This window comes from Poecilia mexicana, unplaced genomic scaffold (genome assembly GCF_051168715.1).
Source record: "Poecilia mexicana isolate PSO_F unplaced genomic scaffold, ASM5116871v1 scaffold_10, whole genome shotgun sequence".
Lineage (NCBI taxonomy): Eukaryota > Metazoa > Chordata > Actinopteri > Cyprinodontiformes > Poeciliidae > Poecilia > Poecilia mexicana.
This window is the reverse complement of record NW_028263379.1, coordinates 29,000,586-29,011,921: the sequence shown is the minus strand read 5'-3', so window position 1 is coordinate 29,011,921 and position 11,336 is coordinate 29,000,586. Positions and strand designations below refer to the sequence as shown.

Genomic DNA, 11,336 nt, shown 5'->3' with positions numbered 1-11,336 from the left:
TGATCAATGGTCAACATTTGTATTGACATGGGAACAAACTGGAGCCAGAGACCGTTTTGCGCAATGGTTTTGCTACGTCTCGACGTAAATACTGCGTTTGACCACGAATGAGTCGTCCGCTTCGAGTTGAACGTCGACCCGCACAGAGGTTCACGGGAGGACGAACGTAGCGGCACAGCTGGAATAATGTTTTGTTTTAAACGTAGCTGCTGGAATTTCAGAGAACACAGGGATCCTTTCACTGCGTCTTAGCACCAGCCATCTGTTTGGTTTCCCCCGCCAGCTTGTTCTCGCTCGCCGTCTGCAGGAACAACGTTTTTATGACTTGATGCTTTGGCGTGTTTCGGCCGTATTAAAGCAACACTGTCCTCCTTTGATCTGGCTCTAGGTCAGCTTCTGAAGCTCTACGTCGTTTGTCGCATTACGAGGAAAAACTTCACAGGATTTTATGACGGAGCAAAACAAAGTGGTGCATCATTTTTTCTTTTTTTTTTACTGGAAAGAATTATGGTTTAGAGGAGAGGTCTGCAACCTCTACAACCAAAACGAACATTTTGCTCTCAGGACAGAACAAATAAAACGGGTTGACGACCGCGAATGTCACAAAACTTTTTTGGAGAAAAATAAGAAATCTCTACTTTAGGAAATTACTTGTAATTTTTGTAGAAACAGCGTTTTACTTCCAGTTTTAAGATAAAAAATAATGAAATTTAAAAGTGGATATTACATATATACACACACACACTTGCTTAATTTTTTAATTTGACTCGTCAGAATAGTCAATAGAAAAAAAAAAGGAGATAACTAAAGTTAGTTGCAGCCCTAATCTGGAGGCAACTGGTTGCACTAGATTTCATTTAGCTGTGTCAGCATAAATAGAGATCTATTAAAAACAAATCCAAGACACTCTTCACTTTCTTACATTTCACCATTAATTCAAGCTGCGTTTCTGTGTCACACAATCCCAATAATACACACTGACATCTGTAGTTGGAAGCTCAAAAAACCGCGAATAGGTTAACGGGGTGTGGATATTTTTGCAAGATCCTGTAGATTAAACTAATGTTGTCTCTACCTGGACAGAGAAGGCATGTACACATATATATGTAATTTCTCTGGTTTTCCTCTAATACCACTTTGTAGGATTTTAAACAACTTCCAGCAATACAAGTATCCAAACAGCCGAGCGGAGGGAGGGATGCACCATGGCGCCACGAACTGGACCCCTCAGTCTGGGACCAAATCCAAAAAAGCCTCCAGTCACTTCATCCCTCTCAAAGCTCTCCTCAGGCCCATCCCTCTGCTTCCAACACACACACGCACACACACACACCCCGGCACAGTTGGCAGCGCCTACCAAAACACATTCGCACATCACATCACTACTCGACACACGGTTCTTTGTGCACTCCTGATTGGAGGTGCAGGGACACACACACACACACTTAAGAGTTTTAGGTGAAACAGCCAGCCAGTCTCTCCTCTAGCGGGGCCCCCTGCTTGCCCACAGCAAAAGCGCACAATCCAAAGGCTATATCCATGTGGAAAATAGCCCTAGTTACCAAAGTACACAAATAAAAGTTGAGATGGTCAGTATTTCACAGGAATGTCTGCACACATGTGACACTGTTACCTCAAAGGATTCGCTTCTTGACGAGGTAAGACTGGAAGATGAACTGGTTTTTTCCCCTCAGAATGAAATAATAACAGGTCTTCTGAGAAAGAAAAAAAAATCATGCCGATATTTCAGCTTCAAAGTCTTTTTTTTTTTTTTTTTTTGGTTAATGCATCAGTTGTTGTGAACCGCCTCTGACATGAATAGTCCTGTGTGATGTCTGAACCGGCTCTCTGGTTTACTACAGGAATCCCTTCGGGGGCTGAGGGTCTCTCTCGCTCCCGCTTTCTGGTTTCCCCAGTAATTTAGGAACTAACGAGACAAAGTGCCCCGGCATTGTTCCGGTGTCACTTAGGAGAGGGAAAAGTGCCATTTATGGCACGGCGAACAAGACGCCGGCTTGCTGTAGACAAACATGCGACTACGTGTCGAGGCGTTCATTTGCTCCGCCGCATCTCCTTTGTTTTGTTGGGGTGGGGGGGGTGGCGTCACCCCGTTAAACGGCTCATAAAATAAGTCACTTCCCTTTGACATTGTCCTGTCGCTCAAACTCTGTTCTCAGAGGAAGAGCGGAGGAGGAGGAAGAGGATGAAGGGGGGGTGAAAACGCCCCGCAGACAAAAAAAAAAAGATTAGACACTTCACCACCTCACACCCCTCGGCTGCCATCCTGTGCCCCCCGAACCGGACGGACCTCGCAGTGCCCACCGCCCTGCAGGTTCAACCAGAGGGGTCAGGGGTCAACAGCAACTCCTCTGAGAGACGTTGTGTCCTCTGATCCCTCCCCCCTCTACCCTGCCAGACAGAATATCCATCGTGCAAGGTAATTTGTGCTTCAATCACGACAATAACCCACCAACACACACAGAGAGGAAACACACACAGAGTTGATGCCAGAAAGTTAAGGACTACCAATTGCGATATTTTCTGGTACTATTGCGATAATTTTTTTCTTTTTAGGTAAATGCAAGACAGTGACTGTATGACACAGCAATCACACCTCCACAAACACAAAAAGTCACATGAGGAAGTGGGACAAAGCTGCTCACATCAACTGTATTTAATCATTTTAGAAATTTATTAGTAATTTTATTGATTCTCTCATTCAGAAAACAGTAGCAAAAATAGTAAAAACTAACAATTCTGACCATGTGAATTTTTTTAAGGCGTCATTAAATTGGAATTTTTCATGACAATGATAAATCAAAACTTATTTTATCATGATGGGAAATTGATCACGGTAAATGATAACCTATATGATAAATGTCCGCTCCTATATTCCACAAGGAAATATTTGCATTTTGGCTCGTTTAAAAAGCTGATCAACAGAACAGGGCATCTGCATTAAAGACGTTAAGACCTCTTAATGATGCCTTAATTGAAATTTAAGAGCGAAAAATTATAAATATAAGAGATGGTTGTGTGATTCTGCTAAATTACAATCAAGCATAGCAAAAATTGTTAAAGTCTTCTGGTTAGTTTGTGTTTGTCATACAGCGTCCGACTCCCTACAACCATAATGCTGAGCCTAAAGGTTTTTTTTGTTGTGTTGCACAGAATGCATCCTGTACGGCTTGGCAAAGGAAGTGAGAAAATTATAAAAACGAGCGTTGTCCAGACAACTGTCGATAAATTTGGGCTCAACACACAAGGGAGGCGACGTCTCTCCCTCCCTCTCTATATTACATACATGATGAGGCAACAAAGGCTTTCCCTCCTCCAGCCAAAACACCCACGACATTCATCAATACAAAGTTTTGCACTTGTACACGTAGACGTGCTAACATGGGTTAGCGACATAACGAGAAATTTGAAAAATGTTCAACTTTAGACGCTGTCGCAACCCGTGTGTTGGGTTTTGGTCTGTCGCTGTTGCCGTAGCTCCCTCCCCATCGCCCACGACAGACGAGGGTACATTAGCATCTAGTTAGCGGTAGCATCAACTGCTTTGAGTCCCAGAACGCAGTGAAGATGTCTGAGTGCGGCTCGAACTTTTGCCTGACAGAAAAGTCCTGAGAGGAAAAAGAAATACATAAAGCATATAAATGGTGAGCAAGTATAAACCCTGGCTTCCTATCCTGCTTTTAGTAAATTATTTTAAATTAATGTAAAGTTGTATTTTTTTTTTAATAATGATGTTAACTTACCAAAATAAAGTGAATCTGAAACTCTGAATACGAGATTAAATAGTCGACGTATTTAAGGTCAACTTACATTTTGGTTGTAAGTTGCCCTTACAACCAAAATGTTGAAATTTTAAAGCCTCAATTTTACATGAAACTGAAGAGTTTTTAAAGATTCATCGACACTTTTGTTTTCAACATTATTCCCTACAAAAACAAATTCCTAAAAATGGGACCTGCTCTTGTACTCTTCCCCCCTCTACTGTTATTCCACCAAATAAAATCAGATACAAGCTGCAGTGAACCGAAGTTTGATAATCAGTAATGCACACCTAAAAAACACGGACTTTATCTGAACTGACAAAAGCAGCTAGTAGGGCTGCAGAGGTGAACAGCTGAGGCGGCAGAAATTACACAAATTTAGATTTTATTGCAAAATGGAAGCCTTAAGAAGTTCTGCTTGCCTGTACGGCAGACATGTGAAAGACGGTGCCTCTGTCTCAGGAGGAAATTAAGTTACGGGCAGACATCCAAAACATCACGGGTGGTTGGAAACACTCCACAGCACCCTGAACGCATCGCCGTCACTGTGAAACATGGCGATAGCGCCGGTTTTATTCAGCAGAGACAAGGAACCTGGTCAGAACTGACCTGAAGATGGACAGAGATGACGATGACCCCAAACATACAGCCAGGGCTGCAGCAGAACCAGTGAGAATGGCCCAGTCAAAGTCCAGAGCTGAATTATATTGACAATCTTTGGCAAGACTAGAATATTTGTGCTCTTACATGTGATCAAATCAAATCTCTCTCTCTCTGTGCAGTCAGTAGCTGCCACAGAATTGCACAAATTGAAATTACAAAAATAAATGTGCTTTATGGACATACAGCAATTTCAATTAAACAAGTTTTTGTTCTAGGCTGAGGTGGTTCTTCAGCCGTATCCAAATAGATTCATTTGGCAGAACTGCAACGGAAACACTTTTTTCACATCACACAACAGTCGGATGTTACTACAGGTGAAAACTACAAAGACGATGACAGGAAGTGGATCCCCGCCAGAGCTCTCATAGCAGTGCGTCATTCAAACGTGTTGAAACCATAGCTCTTCTGCAAAATTGGTAAATACAATATTCCCAAATCACTGCATAGGTAGCTGCTCCCAAGCTGGTGGGTCTTGTTGCTCCAACGCCTGAATGTCTCCTCTGGTGTCAGATAGATGGCCGTATTATGAATATATCTAATGCGGCTGTGTCGGAAAATGTTGTTTTCCCCGACAGTAGCAGAACATTGACGAAGATTTGCACACGTTTGTAATGGAAAAGCAGCTGCTGTTTGGAGTGGGGACATAGCTGAAGCCTTCCTTCTCAGCTTCCATAAATATTAGCAAATTCATTACCAACACATCAACTCTAGATGTCATCTGACATAGAAGAAGATGGTGCAATTTGATTAAAAATAACAATATTAATAATTCACGTTCCTCCGAGTCATCTGTGAAAGTAGAAAATATGTTCAGCAGCTCATAGTATCCAAAACAGCTCAAGAATGAAGAGGTAGACATAATTACATAATTGGCAATTATAATGAAGCTCCCAGCTGAAGCTTGTGAAGGAGGACTGCTGCCATCTCCACAGCTGTAAATCTGCAGCTCCTGTTGCTCTCCTCCGTCTAAAGGGGGAGAAATCATCAGACGGGCTAAAGGACGGCTCTGACTTCCTTCTCTGGTCCACATCCTGTCTCACAGAGTCAGAAGCGCTGAACAGAGAAGTGGACGCTGCTGCTGCCGCCGCTGATGAGCTCTGAGGTGTGAAGATTTGATCAGCGTGACATCCTCTGAGAGAACAAAAATCAGCTTTTTGTCTACGGGCAGAAAGCAGGGGCTGGAAGGTGTAAACATGATGAGATAAGGTGCCTATGTTATGAAAAATTACTCCTTCCTGTTTTATCACGGTTACAAACCCAAAAACAAGAAAAAAAAAGTTTCTTTCATCCGATATTTAAAATAAAATTATGTTTTTTCACACGTTGCTCTGTTAAAAGCATTTCTGGGAAAAAAAATCTGATCAGGTTTCTCAGTAAATAGCTGACAGAAACCAAAATTAAACTAATTTGGCTTTTTATCAACTGTTAATTCCTTGGAAAACCAATTATGCTGTAGTCGTTGGCAACGAAACGCTGAATTAAATCCAAAGAGTTTGCAGCATCGTTCTGTTTAATTAGAAAACTAGAGAAATGGCCTTGCATAAGAAGTTTTCATATCCTGACAAATTGCTCCAAAGAAAAATATAATGAAGTGACAGCTACTGCCCCCTCCGTATTGCTGATTTTTTTTAGCAGAAAGTTGAGAAAAATCTATTTCCATTGCACCCTAACCCCATTAAAAGAATTCCTGTGCTTGGGTAAGAGCTCGGTTTTTATTTAGAGGACGAAAGCGCACACGGGGGAGTTCAAACATTCACGCTCTGCTGCTCGGTGCGACCGCAGACTCCCGCTTGAGGCCACCGGCAGCAGTTTCAGTCTCACTAAGTGCAGCCTTCTAAATACCATTAATGCTCATCTCAACCGAGCATCACTGCTGGAAATGCACAGAAGAACTAGAAAAAACAATTCATCACACAGCTATTGAGTGTGATGTTTAAATCTCTGATGTTCCTGTTCTCTTTGGAATCATGTAAGGATGAAAACAGACAATTAAACCCGATGTTGTTCGTATGGTAGCAATCAGGGCAGGGCAACACATCCACCTACTCTTTGTACGCTTTATATATGATACGTGTCCAGCTGTTCCAGCCAGAACAAAAGTTTTTTAGGCTTCAGTGCATAGAAAAAGTCCAAAAGACACAAGATGTGCTGGGAGGGGAACTCCTCACTCTGAATGATGTGCTTCAATAAAGTGGTATGTATAAAAAAGAAAATAAAACGCCCACTGCCGTTTTCCCGTTTGTCCTTTTACGAGGTTAACTTTGCCCCCGCTTAGTTCTCCAAAACCCTGACTAAATGACTCACTTTGCTCTTTAAGTGATTGTTTGGAGTTTTGCGTGGGTTTATTTACAGGTGACATAAGGAAGAGTCAAGCGTTGAGAACCTGCACAGACAAGTCAGGCTGACGAAGATTTCTCCTTAGCTCATTTAGGTTATGACTAATGTTTAGCTTCGGGAAAACCTTGTGTTTACACACAGAGCGGAGGGAATGGTGTTTGGAGCACGGCACCAGCAAAGTCAAGAGTTGGGAACAAAAGTATTGTCAAGATACATCTACGTCCGGTAGACGTTTGGTCGCTTCACTGAACCAGGATCAAGAACTGCGCCGTATTCTGGCGGTCAAAGGTAAGGCTTTATCCGGTCAACTTCTCATGGTCAGCTAAAGCAAGGTTGGTGGCATCAGCTAACTAACTCACTCTCCATCTGGTTAGCTAGTAACAACCTGTTGAGTACGTTGCTTAGCAGTTTAATATTGATCCAACAGACTTGGATGTACTTCACTCCTCACACCGGACGTTTGCACAAACGTACGTGTTTATGGCCGCGTACTCGCTGACACACCGACTCGCACAGGAAACCGCTCAACAAGAGTTCACACTGAAGTCGCAAGAACTGAAATCATCAAACTTGCTAGCATCCATTCGGATTGTGGGCAATTAACGAATTTGTCATAAGAAATTAAGGCAATTGGTAGGCTCGACTAGGAAATCTCGATTCTTCAGGGTGGAGTTAAAAATGAGAACAGCAGCTCAAGAGGAAATTGTGGATAATAGAGGAAAGGTCACTTCACTAGTTTGGCAGTATCTCAGATAGTTGAAACAAAAAACAAATCGATAATCATTGATAGACTGATATGAAATGCTTGTATTGGGACATGTTCTTCAGCCATGTTGCCCAGCCCTCCTACAGTGCAAAAAAAAAATCTTTCCCCACCAAATTGATTAACTTGTTTCTACCTGCAAACAGAATTTTAGGAATTTCTTTGGGGAGAAAACAAAATCCCCGATGTACAATTAGCTTAAAGAAGCTGTAATGCTTCTATAGATCTGGTTGTGGAGAGATTTCAGGTGAGCTGCCGTGCCGTTCGCACAACTTTCAAAGCCAGACATCCCTGGTATAGATAAGGTTTTCAGAACAGCAGCAGATCACAAGCAGAACCCATTCTTCACTGACCTACAGCTGTTGAAAACAAGCTAGCAGGCTGAAAATAGACCGACCGTCCTGAGCAGACTCATTGTTGCGGTTTCACACCTTGATTGTGCAGCTACAGCACCAGTGTCCTGCTTACAAACACGCACCCATCATTACTGCTGGACAGTAGGTCAAATCCACATCCCAAAACAGTTCAAGAAACTAGAATCACAAATTCTTTGATTAGGCCCTCCATCCACTTGAAACAAGAGAAGTTAAAGTGGCAGAAATCGGACGAGTTTCAGCTTCATCGCCATTTTGTCACCAGCTGTTGGGAAACAGAAAGTACCATAAGGGGACGCAATATACCCAACAGCTGGCAGCCATCACTCTGATAAAAACACACTCTGGGCACAAGTACAGAGAGAAAAGGACTCAAACTAAGACATTTTAAGCATCAGTGAGGTCTTTAAGTTGGAATTAGAGACCACACAGATTTATACTAGTTAGAGAATTCATAGTTCAGTTCAGTCTTTGTGGCATGAAACTTACAATTATCTGCAAAAACTTTGCTAATTTACAAATTTCTTCATATAGCTTACCTGAAATATTCAAAAGAAAAGGAAGCTTGAGAAGCTGGAAAACCAATGATGTTTGACCCGTTATTGTAAAGCAGCCAATCAAGGAGTTCCAATAAGTTTCCTTTGCACTGATTGGCTGATACCCCAAAGAGCAAAAATAATTAAGACAGTACACGTTAGCTTTTGTGGTAATGCTAATAGTTTCCACTGTAGGCATTCATGCATTCTAAGGCATTTTTGGTGTTTTAACTATCGTCAGGGTCTGCTGTGATGGGCTTACAAAACAGGAAAATCGCAAAGTTAAGCTCCAAACTAAAACTTAAAATATAATCTTAACACTAAATTCCTGATATACAGCGACTATTTTCACACATGGGAAAACGTTTCTGCTCGAGATATGTAGGTATTGTATAAGGATCCTTAGGAAAACATTTTAAATGCAGTTTTATATTCATCTTCTAATGTTATATCTACAAAGAAAGGTCAGAATCTGCTAAATTTGCTATCAGCTTTACTTAAAGTGGATTTTGGCCTCAAAACTTTTATTGGTGCGTCTGTTCTCTGGTCTGGGGCGGGACAATCGATTCTTATCGATTCTTATCGATTCTTATCTGAAATTGTCATTTATAAAGAGATGTAGGAAATGTGGATTTTTGTTTCACCAATGCACTTCTTGGGCCTCCATAGTTCAGAGTGATGTCAACATGCCCAGAGAGAAGCCATTTTGTTTTGCAGCATGTATTTAGCTGGACTTTGAATCCAGGTAAACTCCCACAAAGAATGATTGAAATAAAAATACGTTTTTGAAAATATTTTCTGCCATTTTAAGAAAGGAAGACAAAAACAATGAGAAATCTTGGATTTGGTATGAAACAGTCAGAGATTTCCCTACTTTAAAAGATGACCCTTTCTAAACCAGTTGTTTGTGGTTGTGTGGCTGCAACGAACAGCTAAAGCTCTTAAACAGCTGCTTACAGCTCTCTGAGCAGAGCGGCTGCTTCCTGCTCTCGCTAAAAGACCAGGAGACGTGCTCGGACATGATAACGGAAAGGTTTGAGCCGATTAAATCATCTAAAAAGACAGCAACTCACGCAGCTAGAAGACCTGCAGTGCCCTGTGCACCAGAAACAGACCCGACTACGTCTTAAAGCTCTTCCAAAGTGGTTTGACCCAACATGCAGGAGGGGTTGATGCTACTATGAATCCTGAAAATCCCCTTAAACATGAACTATGCCTCTTAGTTTTGCCATAAAATTCTGCATGCAGTCAGCTGAGTGTGGCTTACACGATGAGTCAGAGCCCTGGTGCCGATACGAGTCATGATTCCCCAGATGAGTCAGAGGTTAACGCCGACGAACAACTGCACCGAGCATCAGCAAGTCCCATAAATAAAAAGATCTAAGCCAGGGAGGAAACCCCTCAGTAGTACTGAGAGCTCTGAAAGCACGAGCTCTGCTTATGACATGAGAGATTTATGCCACTCAGAACAATGCCCACAATCCCTTTATGAGTCAGGAAGCTCTGCTTTAGAGCAGTGAATGTTTTCAGCTTAACAGCCCAACACAATATCCTGGGTAATATCTGTTTCCTTGAATAAATCAAAACCGCTCCAAAATACAGCTGTTAAAATATTAAATCTCAGAGTTACACAGCATGAAAAAGAAGGAAAGGAGGAAAGAAAGAAAGAGGGTCAACTTCTGTACCATAAGTCACAAAGCAGGACTCATTAAGCTCCACAGCATTATATATGGCTTTTTTTTTTTTTTTTTTAAACGAGGACTTCAGAGTGAAGAATTATCGCATTAAAATGTTAATCTCTGCCAAATCTTTCCCTCTTTTCCTCCTGTGTATGAATTCCTTTCTAAAAGCCAGTCAATTTAGCAAACAATGCCCACGCTGGGATCCATAAATCTGAGCCTGCTGCCACCGGAGTCCATTTCTGATTGCTAAACCAGTCGGGGCCTCAGGCCAATTAAAACTCTCCATTTGTGAAATTCCACAACGCCGTCATCCATGAACATTTACCCAGAAGCCCCTGGGGAGATTCCACAACATTGCCCTGGCCTCTGTCTGTCTGTCTGTCGCCCCGCTGCTCTCTCTCTATCTCTCACTCCGTCCTGGCCCAGCATCTCTGGCTTTGTCTCCACACACAAAAGCTCCCTGCCTACACCACTTCCCAGGTCACCGCTTTGTTGCAGCTTCAGCTCGTTTCCAAGTAGTCCAACAAGTCACAATCCAAAACTTTGCTCTGGAGCTAATCTCTGAACATGCACACTTGGTATTGACCAGTTTTAAGGTAAACCAGGGAGTTTTAAAAGAAATTAGGGTTTCAAATTTTATTATTTTTTTAATCGTTCTTGAAATGGATTTTCAACAAAATACCCAAAATTCCATATTTTTCCTGAATCATGTATGATACTCTTCTAGGACTGGACGATTAATTGAATTTTTGGTTTATGAAGCTTCAATTTTTGTGAGGAAAAGTTTAGATTTTCTTTCCCACTAATGCAGTCCTTGGGTTTCCACAGCTCAAGGTGACGTCAGCGCGTCCATGGCCGCCATCTTGTTTGACAAGCCAGGGGCTACAGCTTCCATTTATTTGGACTAGTTTGAATTCAGGTCAACTCTACGACAAAATATAAGGGTCAGGCTATGTTTTTGGGTATTTCATGACAAAGTTGAAATAAGAATAAAGTCGAAATATTAGGAGCGTGAGAATTCCAACACAAACCAAATGGTTCCGAGCTTTTTTTCTCATTAAAACTTTTTTCTTGTCATTTTAAGACATTTTTCTGACAAAATATCAGCTTTTACCAGATGGCCCCAATATGTTCTTCATAAAACTCCCAGAAGGAACGAATGAAATAAAAGCAACTTTGTGAAAATATTTTCTACCACTGAA

General features: G+C 41.7%; 1 protein-coding gene across 1 annotated transcript in view; it reads right to left on the bottom strand.

Annotated features, from left to right (window-relative positions):
* gpc4 (glypican 4) overlaps positions 1-11,336 on the bottom strand; it is a 46,189-nt gene that overhangs the window by 16,950 nt on the left and 17,903 nt on the right. The gene's annotated exons all lie outside the window — the stretch shown is intronic.